Source organism: Camelus bactrianus, chromosome 2, assembly GCF_048773025.1.
Source record: "Camelus bactrianus isolate YW-2024 breed Bactrian camel chromosome 2, ASM4877302v1, whole genome shotgun sequence".
Taxonomy (NCBI): domain Eukaryota; kingdom Metazoa; phylum Chordata; class Mammalia; order Artiodactyla; family Camelidae; genus Camelus; species Camelus bactrianus.
In genome coordinates, this window is record NC_133540.1 from 366,220 (window position 1) to 382,839 (window position 16,620).

A 16,620-nucleotide genomic window follows, 5' to 3' on the forward strand; every position below is an offset into this window, starting at 1 on the left:
TATCAACACAATGTCAAAACTGGTGTATTTGAACAAACCCTTCCACCATGGCTGTATAGAAAATAGAGCTAAGTAAATATCATATTTCTGTGAATTATATCTGGAAAGTGTTGATCTATCACTGCCCAGTTGGCAGAGAACAAGTGTAACATGTGCTCACTCGCTCCTATGTACACAGCAATGTAAACTTCCACTCAACAAACCCTTGGCAAAGGACACTTGCAGAAGAGTGGTCTGTTAATTCCAAAGACAGGATGAGGCCTCAGAAACCTGGAAGGAGGAGAAGGCAGTGTAGAGAATGGAAACCACTACAGGATCTGACCTCCGGTAAAGGAGCAGCAAAGGTGAAACTCTGCTTTACTTGGATGCACACTCTCTAGCAGACAGCACACATGGGATTGAGGGTGATGCGTGGAGTGTTAGAAGAGTGCACAGCAGATGCTTGGCTGACAGGACTCAAAGAAATCAGCACAAAATATCCCACAATTGATTCTGAGACCAAGACCCGAGCTGCCAAATTTGAGCTAGCAGAGGCAGCAGAAAATGAGGGATAAGGCTACGGATGATGTCACACGCTGAGTCTCAGGGATCTGGATTGCGTTGTGGGTTGTGGTGGGTCCTATCAAGAGAGCAAACTGACCTGTGACCCCAGTGAGAAAGCAACCACACTAGCGTGCGAGTTTGAGTTTATCGATATGTCCCATGGCGACATCCACTGCATCTGCAGGACGAGGGACCAATTTGGAATTTGCCAAGAGAGCACATGTGGGGCTCAATCAGAGATACTGTGCATCAGGCCAGAGGGATCCAGGGGGCCTCGTGTTTGAAATCAGAATTAAAAGCATTAGGATCTGCTACATTCATAACCTGGAGTGGGATTACGGTTTGGTTTGAGGCAGAGGATGCAGAACAGCTCAGTTCTTCCCTTCGTGCACACATGACACAAAGATGAGAGAACAAGGAAGAGTGGTCAAAGTCCACAGGGTGAGAAGATGAAGAATTTCATTGAGCATTTTCCCAAATGCAGATGCTACATTTTCGATGGCACTGAAATGTTACTGCACCGAGAACACATACGTCAGTCTGTGGGATCATTTCAGCAGGCCATGTTGTATGACATCCATAGATATGTTTCCACTGTTGTTTCTGTAGACAGAGAAGATCTGGGAAGAACTGGTAATATTGGGACATTCCCATGGCAATAGAAAGCACAAGCTCACTGTCAGTTTCCTGTTTTGGAAACACTCCAAAATGACATACAGCAAAATGCAGAGCTGAAAATCTTTAGAAGCTTCATTTCCACAAGAGGAAGTATCCTGTGCACTACCAGAATTCTGAGATAAGCGTAATAAAACTGAGGATATAATAATCGAAATATTATAGTGTGTTCATCACAAGAAAGGAAACACCAGCAATTAGAGATATACCAGACAACACACACAGGAACAGGACTTGGCATCAATGTCTAGGAAAAATTGTCCTCACAGAAATATCATGGAATTGTGTACACACAAGAGTCTATAATATTCACTTAACAAAGCCCTATAAGTCTAAAATAGATACCTGATAGTACTTGAAAAGTAGAGATAAAGAAGCATAGGAAAAGAAACAGGAAGTACCATTTTCAGTTCCAAAGTGATTGAAGGCCCAAAAAATAAGCTTCCAAACAACTAGAATGCAAAATGCTACCAGAGCAAGTATTGAAAGCGGAGGTGAGGAAAACACTGAGTAACAACAGTGTCTCAGAATCACATAAGACAGAATGCCAGAAAAGGTGAAGAGAAACTCTAAAGACAAGCCAAATACTATCAGTAAACTCAATGGATGTGATAATAACAGGGCTAAAGTCAGTCCTAAGCAGACTAGATAATGCAGAGGGACTCTTGAATGATTGTGTAAACAGGGGAACTGAAATCCCCCGATCAGAGGAAGACATAGAAAAGCAAGTGTAAACCAATGCAAACATTGCTGTTGAATCCCGGGGTAAGACAAAGCATGAAAGTTTATGGTTCAAAAGAGTCCCAGATGGGAATGCAAGAGATAAAAAAAAAAAAGTCTGAAAAATTATTTTTAGAAAAATCAGAGTGAAACTTTCTGAAATCCAAGAAAGAATCATCTATACTATTTCAGGAGTACACAGGGTCCAAAGAGGTGGAATCCCAATAGACCTACAAGCAGCTGTAGAATTCAAATAAACAAAGTTCATGATCATCCCAGGGATCTAAAATGCACCTCGAGGAAAACAACTTAGTCACAACAGAACCTCCAGAGGGGTTTCAGCTCGTATCTCTGCAGAAATATTGCAGGACAGGGAGGAGTGTCAGGACATAGACCATACCCTGAATGAGAAAAAGCTGCAATCTAGGGTAGCCAATGCCAAATGACCGCCATTTCTAAGAACGGAAGAGCTAGGGAATTTCACTGACCGGCAAATCTTAAAAGAATTCAGCAGTTTGAAACTGATCCTAAAACACAAGTTGAGAATCCTTCCCTGAAGAGAAAAGTAGCAAGATGAAATGGAAATAACCATTATTGGAAATGCAAGAAGAGCATGAGTTGCAAAGAAGAAACAAGAAGAAGGCAAGGAGGACTTCAAAATCCTAAAGATGGGAGTGGGTAGCAGGAAATCATAGGTGATTTTAAGCACTATCTTAAGTGAATCAGCTTATATGACTGTCTGAAGCAAAAGGAGAGATGCATGGCCTAATGTGTTTGCAAAACAAACAAACAGTCAAACAAACAAACAAACACCAAAAGGTTACACTTGGATGACATATAAAAAAGAAACATGTTTATTCAATACAAAATACTCAAAGTAATGTCAAGGATCATTCAACACGCATCAACCCAGTATGGAGGCTAGCATGTACTCAACACACTTGTATTCAGAAAACAGATGCGTGCATTAATATTCATAAATATTGATTCAAAAGTGCATATCGTGACCCAAACCAAATGACGGTTTTGAAAAATATTCAGTCATACAACGTTATATAGACTTACAAGTCTTCCAACAGGATGTACGAATGCCATATTCTACCCGATGTAGTGAAGAAACGGCATAAGACTATAGCAAAGACAAGCAGCTCTGCAAAACTATACTAAGAGCAAAAGAGACAGACAGGAAACAGCACATAGGGATTGGATTCACTTCTAGGAATTTCACCCCCATGAAACAAATGGATCCTTATTCTGAGAGTGTGGGTGTTTCAGCAGAAAGCAACAGACGGATATGTATTCTGGGTGAATGGATATTACACAAACATGAGTTTCCTTTAGTGGCTCTCTGTGTACTGCGAAGTGTTAGAAAATTTCAAGACGTGAGAAACCATAAACTAAAAATGGACACACTTCCATCCGTTTCTACAGTGTATTCAGATCTGGAACAAAGGAAAGAGGGAAGATAAAAGGACCATGGGACGCTAGTGGATTGAATCACATTTAACTAAGGAACCTCTAGTATAATGCAGCTCCTACCCCAACGTTGAGAAAATGAAGCAAACATTGGGGATGGCTGTTACCGGATGGAATTCCAGAAGGAATGTTGGTGTGTACCGCGAGGCTTGTTGTGGCTGGTGGATCCAAGGTAACTGGGCAGAATTCTGAGGGTGGATCAGTGTGATGGAAGGGCTGTCGCCCTCTGTGGAAATTGGCTTTTGTCTTTTGCTGAGGAATCTGTGTAAGTTCGAGTTACTGCTGCTACCCAATGACCTGAGTTCATGGGTAAGTTTCCAAAATCTGAAAGGGCAGACACTGGAATATCTGCCTGTCATCAGCTTACTGGTGAAGCTCCGAGGTACATTCAGATTTGCCCAGTCCTGTTGAAGTCGACTTTATGGGAGACAAGAAGAGAACCTGGCAGAAAAGCTGGCTGCACAGTTTGAGCAGAGATGCGAACATATGGATGAGAGTTGTTCTGCTACAATGGAGAATACTGGCATGGAGACATCTCTAGAGAATAGCAGGCTCGAAAGTCTTTCATGAGACCTACTGGACATCGGTGATGCTGGTAGAAATATACGGACTTTCAATGTGCACTAGAGAAAGTTACTCAATTCCCTGCTCCAAGAACAGGTCCAAGATTCCTGACGTCTAAAAGAGAAGAGATGGCAGAGATGAAAAAAGCGCTCGTGTTCTTGGAAGAGGTCGTTAGAATCCACACGTCCCATTGGGCATTTACAAACAATTCAGACCAAAGTGCACCAAGACCAGGTAAGACTTTTCCCATTATCGCCCTAGCTATCAAGACCCTGCTCTACCCTCCACTCCACTCATGCATCCATTTTAAAGATCAGCACCTGAAGTGAAATGAAGCCAGTAGGAGAAGAGAAATCCCCTCCAAGAATAAGAGTTCCCCCAACTTCACACTCTGTGAACAACTGTGAACTCCTTAAAGGTCAAAATCTCTCGACTATAATAGATAGGAATTGAATACTCAGCTCACACAAAGAAATGATGACCTTCCCCTGGATTCAGCAAATGCTGGGATTATGTCTTCTTTGGGGTGAAGGGAGTGTGGTAAGTGAGGGGAATCTTTGACTGAACTTGAATATGTATTAGGCCTCAGTTTTTCAAGATAGAATTGTCAAATATTATAAGTCAGATAGTGAACTTAACTCTAAAATCATGAAAGACATTAAAGATACTGGTTATGTGGAGCGACTTTCCCTTCAGTCAAGCCTCGGGTGCACGATATCATGGGGGTGCACACTTGGTTGTGTGAAATTGCTTTACCCAATATGTTAGGATGATTAAGCATTCTCATCAATGATAGGAGAACACCTAGTTCACAATTGCCTAGCATCGCTGCATCAGGTTTCTCATAGAAAAATTCCTCTACGTGCTTTTGGAATCAAGCATAAATGTATATATTTTGTTTGGTTTTTCTTGTATGTTCCTAAAGAGAAATGTTACACCTTGAAATGCCAACAATGGCCAGTATGTGTCATTGTGAGTATAGGGAACAACATGCACAATGGAAACCCAGGTTCTCGGTTATTTCATGGTTCCAATAGGTGTTTCACAGTTCATGTTGGTGTTGGAGGTTTCAAAAGTAAAGAGTTGACATATTCCCTTCAAAATATTGGACAGCGATTTTACTTTCTAACTGTATGTATTTTTCTTAGAGGTGACATAATGTTACAAAATTGGCAAGGCTGGCATTTCGGTGGATTTAGTATGTTTCAAAAACTAAATTCATTTTCCTATAAATACCAAAAAATGTAAATCAATTCTGTTAACCTTCTTAAAAACTGCAACTGAGTTATCAACACAATGTCAAAACTGGAGTCTACGGACAAACCCTCCCACCATGGCTGTATAGAAAATAGATCAAAACAATCTTCACATTTCTGTGAATTATATCTGGAAAGTGTTGATTTATCAATGCTCAGTTGGCAGAGAACCAGTGTAACCTGTGCTCCCTCCCTCCCATGTACATAGCAATGTATACATCCACTCACCCAGCCCTTGGCACAGGAAAGATGCCGAAGAGTGGTCTGTTATTCCAAAGACAGGACGAGGCCTCAGAAAACCTGGAAGTAGAAGAAGACAAAGTAGAGAATGGAAACCAGTGCAGGATCTGACCTCTGGTAATGGAGCATCAAAGGTGAAACTCGGTCTAACTTGGATGCACACTCTCAAGCGGGGAGCACACATGGGATTGAAGTTGATGTGCGGAGTGTTAGAAGAGTGCACAGCAGATGCTTGGCTGACAGAACTAAAAGAAACCACAGAAAATATCCCAACAATTTAATCTGAGACTAAGATCCAAGCTGCCAAATTTGAGCTAGCAGAGGCAGCGGAAAAAGAGGGATAGGGCTACGGATGATGGCACACGCAGATCTCAGGGATCTAGAGTGCATTGTAAGATATGTTGAGTCCTATAAAGAGAGCAAACAGAACTGTGACCTCAGTGAGAAAGCAACCACACTGGCGTGTGTGGTTGAGTTTATCGATATGTCCTATGGCCACATCCACTGCATCTGCAGTACCAGAGACCAGTTTGGCATTTTGCCAGCAGAGCACATGTGGGGCTAAATCAGAGATATCATGCACCTTGTCTGAGCGTTTCAGGGTGCATCAGGTTTGAAATCAGTATTAAAAGTTTTGGATATGCTACATTCGTAACCTGGACTGGAATTATGGTCTGCTTTGAGGCAGAGGATGCGGAACAGCTCTGTGGTTGCCTTTGTGAACACATGACACAAGGATGAGAGAACAAGGAAGAGTGGTCAAAGTCCACAGCGTGAGAAGTTGAAGCATTTCCTTCAGCATTATCTCCCAAATGCAGACGCTGCATTTTGGATGGCATTGACATGGTAATGCACCGAGGACACATAGGTCGGTCTGCGGGATCATTCCAGCAGGCCCTGAAGTATGACATCCATACATATGTTTCCACTGGTGTTTCTGTAGACAGAGAAGCTCTGAGAAGAACTGGTAACATTGGGATATTCCCATGGCAAAAGAAAGTACAAGCGCACTGTCTGTTGGCTGTGTTGGAAACAGTCCAAAATGACATACAGAAAAATGCAGAGCTGAAAACCTTTAGAAGCTTCATTTCCAATAGGAGAAGGGCCCTGTGCACTTTCAGAATTGTGAGATTAGCATAATAAAAGTGAGGTTATACTAATTCAAATAGTATTGTGGTTTCATCACAACAAATGCAACACCAGCAATTAGAGATATAACAGACAATACACGCAGGAACAGGACATGGCATCAATGTCTAGGGAAAATTGTCCTCACAGAAATATCATGGAATTGCGTACACCAAAGAGTCTAAAGTTTTCACTTAACCAAGCCTTATAAATCTATATTAGATACCTGATAGTACTTGACCCTCAGAGGAAAAGAAGTATAGTAAAAGAAACAGGAAGTACCATTTAAGTTCCAAAGAGATTGAAGGCCCAAACAATAAGCTTTTAGCAACTAGACGGAAAAATGCTACCAGAGCAAGCATTGAAATCGGAGGTGAGGAAACCACTGTAGAACAACAGTGTCTCAGAATCACAAAAGGCAGAATACCAGAAAAGGGGAAGAGAAACTATAAAGAAGAACAAATAATATCAGGAAACTCAATGGATGAGATAATAACTGGGCTAAAGTCAGTCCTAAGCAGACTAGATAATGCAGAGGGACTCGTGAATGACCGTGAAGACAGGTGAACAGAAATCCCTCGATCAGAAGAAGACATAGAAAAGCAAGTGCAAACCAACGTAAACATCGCTGTTGAATCTTGGGGTAAGACAAAGCATGAAAGAATAGGATCCATAAGAGTCCCAAATGGAAAAGCAAGAAATAAAATTAAAAATTCTGAAAAGCTATTTGAAGAAAAATCACAAAGAAACATGCTGAAAGCTAAGAAACTATCATCTATACGAATTCAGGCAGTACACAGTGTCCAAAGTAGGTGGAATCCCAATAGACCTACTTGCAGCTGTATAATTCAAATCAACAAAGATCATGATCATCCCAGTGATTTAAAATGCATGTAGAGGAAAGCAATTTAGTCACAACAGAACCTGCAGAGGGGTTTCAGCTCATATCTCGGCAGAAATACTGCAGAACAGGGAGGAGTGCAAGGACATAGGCCATATCCTGAATGAGAAAAAGCTGTGATCATGGGTAGCCTATGCCACATGACTGCCATTTATAATAACGGCAGAGCTAGGGATATTCACAGACCAGCAAAGCCTAAAAGAATTCAGCAGTTCGAAACTTATCCTAAAAGAAAGATTGAGAATTCTACCCTGAATAGAAAAGTAGCAAGATGAAACGGAAATAAGAAAAACCATTATTGGAAATGCAAGAAGAGCGTGAGTTGCAAACAAGAAACAAGAAGCAGGCAAGGAGGGCATCCAAGCCATAAGATGGGAGAGGGTAGCAGGAAATCATAGGTGATTCTAAGCACTATCTTAAGTGATTCACTTATATGACTTTCTGATTGAAGCAAACGGAGTGATGCATGTCCTAATGTGTTTGCACAACCAACAACAAGCAAACAAACAAACAATCAAACAAACAAACAGACACCAAAAGGGTACGGTTGGCTGACATATACCAAAGAAACCATGAGTATTCAAAACAAAATTCTCAAATTGATGTCAAGGATCATTCAGCACGCATCAACCCAGTATCGCGGCTTAAATGTACTCAACACACTTGTATTCAGAACACAGACGTGTGCATTAATATTCATAAATATTGATTCAAAAGAGCATATCGTGACCTAACCCAAATGCCGATTTTGAATAAGATTTGGTCATAGCCTGTGATAAAGACTTACAATTCTTCCAACAGCAAGAATGAATGCCATATTCTACCCTACGTAGAGAAGAAATGGCATAAGCCTACAACAAAGACAAGTAGCTCTGCAAAACTGTATTAAGAGCAAACGACACAGACACGAAAGTGCACGTTGGGATTGGTTTCATTTCTAGGAATTTCAGCCCCCATGAAACAAATGGATCCATTTTCTGAGAGCGTGGGTGTTTCAGCAGAAAGCAACAGACGGATATGTATTCTGGGTGAATGGATATTACACAAACATGAGTTTCCTTTAGTGGGTCTCTGTGCACTGTGAACTGTTAGAAAGTTTCAAGACGTGAGAAACCATAAACTAAAAATGGACACACTTCCCTCCGTTTGTACTGTATATACAGATCTGAACCAAAGGAAAGAGGGAAGAAAAAAGGACCATGGCCCGCTATTGGATAGAATCAAATTTACCTTAGGAACCTCTCGTCTGATGCAGCCACTCCTCCAACACTGTCAATATTCAGCAACCATTGGGGATGGCAGTTACCGGTTGGATTCCAGGTGGAATCTTGGTGTGTACCGCGAGGCTTGTTGTGGCTGGTGGATCCAAGGTAACTGGGCAGAATTCTGTGGGTGGATCAGTGTGATGGAGGGGCTGCTACCCTTTGTGGAGATTGGCTTAGGTCTTTTGTCCGGGAAGCTGTGTAAGTTCGAGATACTGCTGCTGCCCAAAGACCTAAGTTCACGGGTAAGTTTCCAGAACCTGAAAGGGCAGAGAGTGGAAGATCTGCCTGTCGTCAGCTTACTGGTGAGGCTCCGAGGTACTTTCAGACTTGCCCAGTCCTGTTGAAGTCGACCTTATGGGAGACACGAAGAGAAGCTGGCAGAAAAGCTGGCTGCACGGATTGAGGAGAGATGCGAACATATTGATGAGAGTTGTTCCGCTACAATGGAGAATACCGGCATGGAGACATCTCTAGAGAATACCAGGCTCGAAAGACATTCATGAGACATATTGAGCTTCGCTGATACTGGCAGAAACATTCGGAGTGTCAACGTGCACTTGAGAAAGTTACTCAATTCTCTGCTCCAAGAACGGGTCCAAGATTCCTGACGTCTAAAAGAGAAGAGATGGCAGAGATGATAAAAGCGCTCATGTTCTTGGAAGAGGTCATGAGAATCCACAGGCCCCAGGGGGCATTTACATCCATTCAGAACAAAATGCACCAAGCCCAGGTAAGCCTTTTCCCAGGTTTGGGCCTTGATATCAAGCACTTGCTCTTCCCTCCCCTCACTCAGGCATCCATTTTAAAGGATCAGAAACTGAGCTGCAATGAAGCCAGTAGGAGAAGAGCAAGCCCCTCCTAGAATCAGAGTTCCTCCGTCTTCACACTCTGTGAACAACAGTGAACTCCTTAAAGGTCAAATACTCTCGACTAAAATAGGAATTGAATATTTAGCTCACACAAAGAAATGATGACCTTCCCCTAGATTCAACAAATGCTGGCTTTATGTCTTGTCTGGGGTGAAGGGAGTGTGGTAAGTGAGAGGAATCTTTGACTGAACTTGAATATGTACTAGGCCTCAGTTTTTCAAGACAATATAGGTAAATATTATGTCAGATAGCGACCTGAACTGTAAAAGTCGTGAAAGAATTTAAAGACACAGGTTTTGTGGACCGTCGTTCCCTTCCGTCAAGCCCCGGGTTCACTATATCTTGGAGGTGCAGACTTGGTTGTGTTAAATTGCTTTACCGAACATGATCAGATGATTAAGCGTTATCATCACTGATAGAAGAACACCTGCTTTTCAATAGCCTAGCATAGCTGCATCAGGGTTCTCATAACTAAAATTCCTGTATGTGCTTTTGGAATCAAGCCTAAATGTATATATTTTCTTTGGTTTTTCTTGTACTTTCCTAGAGAGGAATGTTACCCCTTGAAATGCCAACATTGGCCAGTATGTGTCATTGGACTATAGGGCAACCCATGCACAAGGGAAACCCAGATTCTCAGTTATTTCATTGTTTCAATTGTTTCTTCATTGTTCCTGTTGGTGTTGGAGGCTTCAACAGTAAAGGGTTGACATGTCTCCTTCAACATTTTGGACTGTGATTTTAGTTTCTATCTGTCTATATTTTTCTTGGAGCTGACATAATGTTACAAAAATTGACAAGTCTGACTTCTAGGTAAATTTAGTATGTTTCAAACACTAACTTCATTTTCATATAAATCCCAAAACATGTAAATCAATTCTATTAACCTTCTTAAAACCTGCAACTGTGTTATCAACACAATGTCAAAATTGGAGTCTTTGGACAATCCCTCCAACCATGCCTTTATAGGAAACAGAGCTAAACAAACATCACATTTCTGTGAATTATATCTGGAAAGTGTTGATTTATCGATGCCCAGTTGGCAGAGAACCAGTGCAACTTGCGCTCACTCCCTCCCATGTACAAAGCAATGTAAACTTCCACTCACCCAGCCCTTGGCACAGGACACATTCCGAAGAGTGGTCTGTTACTTCCAAAGACAGGATGCAGCCTCAGAAAACCTGGAAGCAGGAGAAGGCAAAGTAGAGAATGGAAATCTGTGCAGGATCTGACCTCTGCTGATGGAGCAGCAAAGGTGAAACTCTGTTTTACTTGGACGCACACTCTCAAGTGGACAGCGCACATGGGATTGTAGGTAATGTGCTGAGTGTTAGAAGGGTGCACAGCAGATGCTTGGCTGACATAACTCATAGAAATCAGCACAACATATCCCCAAAATTGATTCTGAGACCAAGATCCGATCTCCCAAATTTAAGCTAGCAGAGGCAGCGGAAAATGAGGTATAGAGCTACAGATAATGGCACACGCTGAGTCTCAGGGATCTGGAGTGCGTTGTGGGTTGTGGTGGGTTCTATCAAGAGAGCAAACCGACCTGTAACCCCAGTAAGAAAGCAACCACATTGGCGTGTGAGGTTGAGTTTTTCGATATGTGCCATGGCCACATCCACTGCATCTTGCAGGCCCAGGATCAATTTGGCATTTTGCCAATAGAGCACGTGTGGGGCTCAATCAGAGATGTCGTGCATCTGGTCTGAGGGATTCAGTGTCCCTTGGGCTTGAAATCAGAATTAAAAGCTTTAGGATTTGCTACAGTCATAACCTGGACAGGGATTACGGATTGGTTTGAGGAAGAGAATTCGGTACAGCTTTGTGGTTGCATTCGTGCACCCATGACCCAAGGATGAGTGATCAAGGAAGAGTAGTCAAAGTCCACAACGTGAGAAGCTGAAGCATTTCCTTCAGCATTATCTCCCAAATGCAGATGCTACATTTTGGATGGCACTGAAATGGTACTGCCCAGAGGACACAAAGATCGGTCTGCGGGATCATTCCAGCAGGCCCTGATGTTTGACATCCATACATATGTTTCCACTGGTGTTTCTGTAGACAGAGAAGCTCTGGGAAAAACTGGTAACATTCGGACATTCCCATGGCAATAGAAAGCACAAGTGCACTCTCAGTTTGCTGTTTTGGAAAGACTCCAATATGACATAAAGCAGAATGCCGAGCTGAAAACCTTTAAGCTTCATTTCCAGAAGAGGAAGTGTACTCTGCACTTTCAGAATTGTGAGGTAAGTGCAATAAAACGAAGTTTTACTAATTGAAATAATATGGTGTGTTCATCACAACAAAGGCAACACCAGCAATTAGAAGTATACCAGACAACACACACAGGAACAGGACATGGCATCAATGCCTTGGGAAAATTGTCCTCACAGAAATATCATGGAACTTTGTACACCCAATGGTCTAAAATTTTCACTTAACAAAGCCCTATAAATCTATATTAGATACCTGATATTACTTGACCAGTAGAGATAAAGAAGTATAGTAAAAAGGAACAGGAAGTACCATTTTCAGTTCCAAAGACTTTGAAGGCCCAAAAAATAAGCTTTCAACCCTCTAGACTGCAAAATGCTACCAGAGCTAGTATTGAAAACTGAGGTGAGGAAAACATGAAGTACAACAGTGTCTCAGAATCACAAAAGGCAATATACCAGGAAAGGGGAAGAGAAACTCTAAAAACGATCCAAATAATATCAGAAAACTCAAGGATGTGATAATACCAGGGCTAAAGTCAGTCCAAAGCAGACTTGATAATGCAGACGGACTCGTGAAAGACTGTGAAGACAGGGGAACAGAAATCCCTCGATCAGAAGAAGACATACAAAAAGAAGTGCAAACCAATGCAAACACTGCTGTTGAAGCCTGGGTGTAAGACAAAGCATGAAAGAGTATGATTCGTAAGAGTCCCAGATGGAAAAGCAAGATTAACAAAAAAAGTCTGAAAAGATATTTGTAGAAAAATCAGACTGAAACTTGCTGAAAAACAAGAAAGAATCATCTATACGAATTCAGGAACTACACAGCTTCCAAAGGAGGTGGAATCCCAATACACGTACTTGCAGCTGTACAATTCAAATCAACAAAGATCATGATCATCCCAGTGATTTAAAATGCATGTAGAGGAAAGCAATTTAGTTACAAAAGAACCTCCAGAGGGGTTTCAGCTCATATCTCGGCAGAAGTATTGCAGAACAGGGAGGAGTGCCAGGACATAGACCATATCCCGAATGAGAAAAAGCTGCAATATATGGGTAGCCTATTCTACAAGACTGCTATTCCTATTAAAGACCGAGCTAGATAATTTCACAGACCAGCAAATCCTAAAAGAATTCAGCAGTTAGGAACTTATCCTAAAAAAAAGATTGAGAATTCCACCCTGAATCGAAAAGTAGCACGTAGAAATGCAAATAAGAAAGACATTTTTGGAAATGCAAGAAGAGCAGTGAGTTGCAAAGAATAAACAAGAAGGCAATTAGGAAATCAAAATCCTGAAGATGGGAGTGGGGAGCAGGAAATCATAGGTGATTTTCAACACTATACTAACTAAATCATCTTACATGACTCTCTGAAGCAAACGGAGAGATGCATGGCCTAAGGTGTTTGCAAAACCAACAACAAGCAAACAAACAATCAAACAAATAAACACTAAAAGTGTACGGTTGGCTGACATCTATCCAAAGGAAACATGATAATTCAAAATAAATTACTCAACGTGATGTCAAGGATCATTCAGCCTGCATTGACCCAGTATCGCAGCTTAAATGTACTCAACACGCTTGTATTCAGAACACAGAAGCGTGCATTAATATTCATAAATATTGATTCAAAAGAGCATATCGTGACCTAGCCCAAATGCCGATTTTGAATAAGATGCAGTCATAGTCCATGATATAGTATTACAAGTCTTCCAACAGGATCAATGAATGGCATATTCAACCCTACGTAGAAAATAAATGGCATACACCTATAACAAAGACAAGTAGCTCTGCAAAACTGTACTAAGAGCAAAAGAGACAGACAGAAAAGTGCACATTGGGATTGGTTTCACTTCTAGGAATTTCAGCCCCCATGAAACAAATGGATCCATTTTCTGAGAGTGTGTGTATTTCAGCAGAAAAGCAACAGACGGATATGTATTCTGGGTGAATGGATATTACACAAACAAAAGATTCTTATAGTGGGTCTTTGTGTAATGTTAACTGTTAGAAAGTTTAAAGACGTGTGAAATCATAAACTAAAAATGGACACACTTCCCTCCGTTTGTACTGTGTATACAGATTTGTACAAAAGGATAAAGGGAAGAAAAAATGAATCATGGGACGCTAATGGAGAGAATCACATTTACCTTTGGAACCTCTCGTCTGATGCAGCCCCTCCTTCAACACTGACAAGATGCAGCAACCATTGGGGATGGCAGTTACCGGTTGGATTCCAGGTGGAATCTCGGTGTGCCCCACCAGGATTCTTGTGGCTGGTGGATCCAAGGTAACTGGGCAGAATTCTGTGGGTGGATCAGTGTGATGGAGGGGCTGCCGCCCTTTGTGGAGATTGGCTTAGGTCTTTTGTTCGGGAAGCTGTGTAAGTTCGAGATACTGCTGCTGCCCAAAGACCTAAGTTCACGGGTAAGTTTCCAGAACCTGAAAGGGCAGAGAGTGGAAGATCTGCCTGTCGTCAGCTTACTGGTGAGGCTCCGAGGTACTTTCAGACTTGCCCTGTCCTTTAGAATTTGACTTTATAGGAGATATGTAGGAAGCTGGCAGAATAGCTGGGTGCATGAATTGAGGTGAGATGCGAACATATTGATGAGAGTTGTTCTGCTACAATGGAGAATACTGGCATGGAGACTTCTGTTGAGAATACCAGGCTCGAAAGGCATTCATGAGACATACTGTACCTCGCTGAAACTGGCAGAAACATATGGAGTGTCAACGTGCATTTGAGAAAGTTATTCAATTCTCTGCTCCAAGAACGGGTCCAAGATTCCTGACATGTAATAGAGAAGAGATGGCAGAGATGATAAAAGCGCTCATGTTCTTGGAAGAGGTCGTGAGAATCCACACGTCCCAAGGGGCATTTATAAACCACTCAGACGACCAAGCACGAAGCACAGGTAAGCCTTTTCCCAGGGTTGGCCCTTGGTATCAAGCACTTGCTCTTCCCTCCCCTCCCCTCATGTATCCATTTCAAAGAATCAGCACTTGAGTTGCAATGAAGCCAGTAGGAGCTGAGCAAGCCCCTCCTAGTATCAGAGTTCCTCCTCCTTCACATTCTGTGCACAACAGTGGACTCCTCCATTGTCAACTACTCTCGACTAAAATAGATTGGTATTGAATTCTTCGCTCACACCTTGAAATGATGATCTTCCCCTAGATTCATCAAATGCTGGGCTTATGTCTACTTTGGTGTGAAGGGAGTTTTGTAAGTGAGTGAATTTTTTGCCTGAATTTGGATATTTATTTATCCTCATTTATTCAAAACAGTATTTGTAACTATTATAAATCTGTTATTGAAATGAAGTGTAATTGTTGGGATAGATATGTAATGACACTTTTTTTGTGGACCATCTTTTCCCTTTTGTCAAGTCCCAAGAGCCGGATATAATGTGATTGCTGTATTTTTGGGGTTAAATTGCTTTTCTCAACATAATTAGTCGATTAAACATTCTCATCTTTGATAGAAGAGCACATGATTCTCAATAGCCTAGCAAAGCTGCAGCAGAGTTTTCATATCTTTAATATCTCTAAGTGCTATTGAAACCAAGCCTATGTAAAAATACATTGTTTGGGTTTCTTTGTGGTTTCCTAAATAATAATTTTTCCCCTTGAATCGCCAACATTGACCAGTATGTGTCATTATTAGGAAAGGGCACCACATGCACAATGGAAACCTAGGTTTGTGGTTGTTAATGGTTCTAAGAATTATTTCATTGTTTCTGTTACTGCTGGAGGCACCAAGAGAAAACTGTTGACCTGCCTCCTTCGTGACTCTTGGCTGCTAATTTATATTTTCTGTGCATTTTTCTAATTTGGATATTTCAAGCTGGTACCTAAATTTGGCAACACTGTCTTATAGTTAGATTTAGTATGTTTCTAAAACTGTCTTTATTTTGATACATTTCCCATGTATGTAATTCAATTCTGTTTATTATTTGAAAGTCTGCAACTGAGGTATGAACACATTGTCAGACCTGGAGTTTCCGGACACATCCTCCCACAATTGATATACAGAAAAATAGCTAAACAAGAATCAAGTGTCTGTGAGTTATGACTAAATTGTGCTAATTTATCCATGCCAATGTGGAAGAGTACCAGTGCAAACTTCGCTCACTCTCTCCCATGTATACAGCAAGATAAACATACTCTCTCCCAGCCCTTGGCTCAGGTACCCTGCTGAAAAATGCCCAAACATCTCTTACTTCAAAAGTCAGAAAGAATTCTCACATAACCTGGAAAGAGTAGAAGGCAAATTAGAGAATGGTAATCAGTGCAGGACCTGACCTTTGTGAGGGAGCAGTAAAGGGGAAACTGTGTTTTACTGGAATGCACACTCTAAAATGGACAGGTCATTTGAGATGGAAGAAAATGTGCTGAGGGTTAAAAGAGTGCATAGTGGACGTTTGGCTGACATATCTGAAAGCAATAATCACAAAATTTCTCTGCAATTCATTCCCAGACCAATACTCCACCTGTTAATTTTGAGCTAGGAGTGCCTGTGGAATCTGTGTGTTAGGGCTGTGGCTGATGTCACAAATTTATTCCCAGGGATTTGGAGATTGTTTTGGGCTGTGGTTGGTACTATCTAGAGAACAGATCTGCCTGGGTCCTCTCTTAATATTAAATCTGCTGGCATATGTGTTGTGGATTAGCTTAGTAACCCAGGGCCTTAGTCACAGTCTTTCCACATCCATGGTATAATTGCTCACTTTCTCCATAAAGGAGAAATGGGTCTCATTCAGA

The 16,620-nt window shown here is 41.5% G+C and overlaps 1 long non-coding RNA gene across 1 annotated transcript in view; it reads right to left on the reverse strand.

The window, feature by feature from the left end:
* Positions 1-16,620, reverse strand: part of LOC141579447 (uncharacterized) — a 66,306-nt gene that overhangs the window by 28,905 nt on the left and 20,781 nt on the right. The window contains exons 3-5 of the long non-coding RNA XR_012510898.1: positions 10,746-10,818; positions 8,734-9,379; positions 5,463-5,534 (exon numbers count right to left, since the gene is read on the reverse strand). This is a non-coding gene — a long non-coding RNA (uncharacterized LOC141579447). The remainder of the gene's footprint in view (positions 1-5,462; positions 5,535-8,733; positions 9,380-10,745; positions 10,819-16,620) is intronic.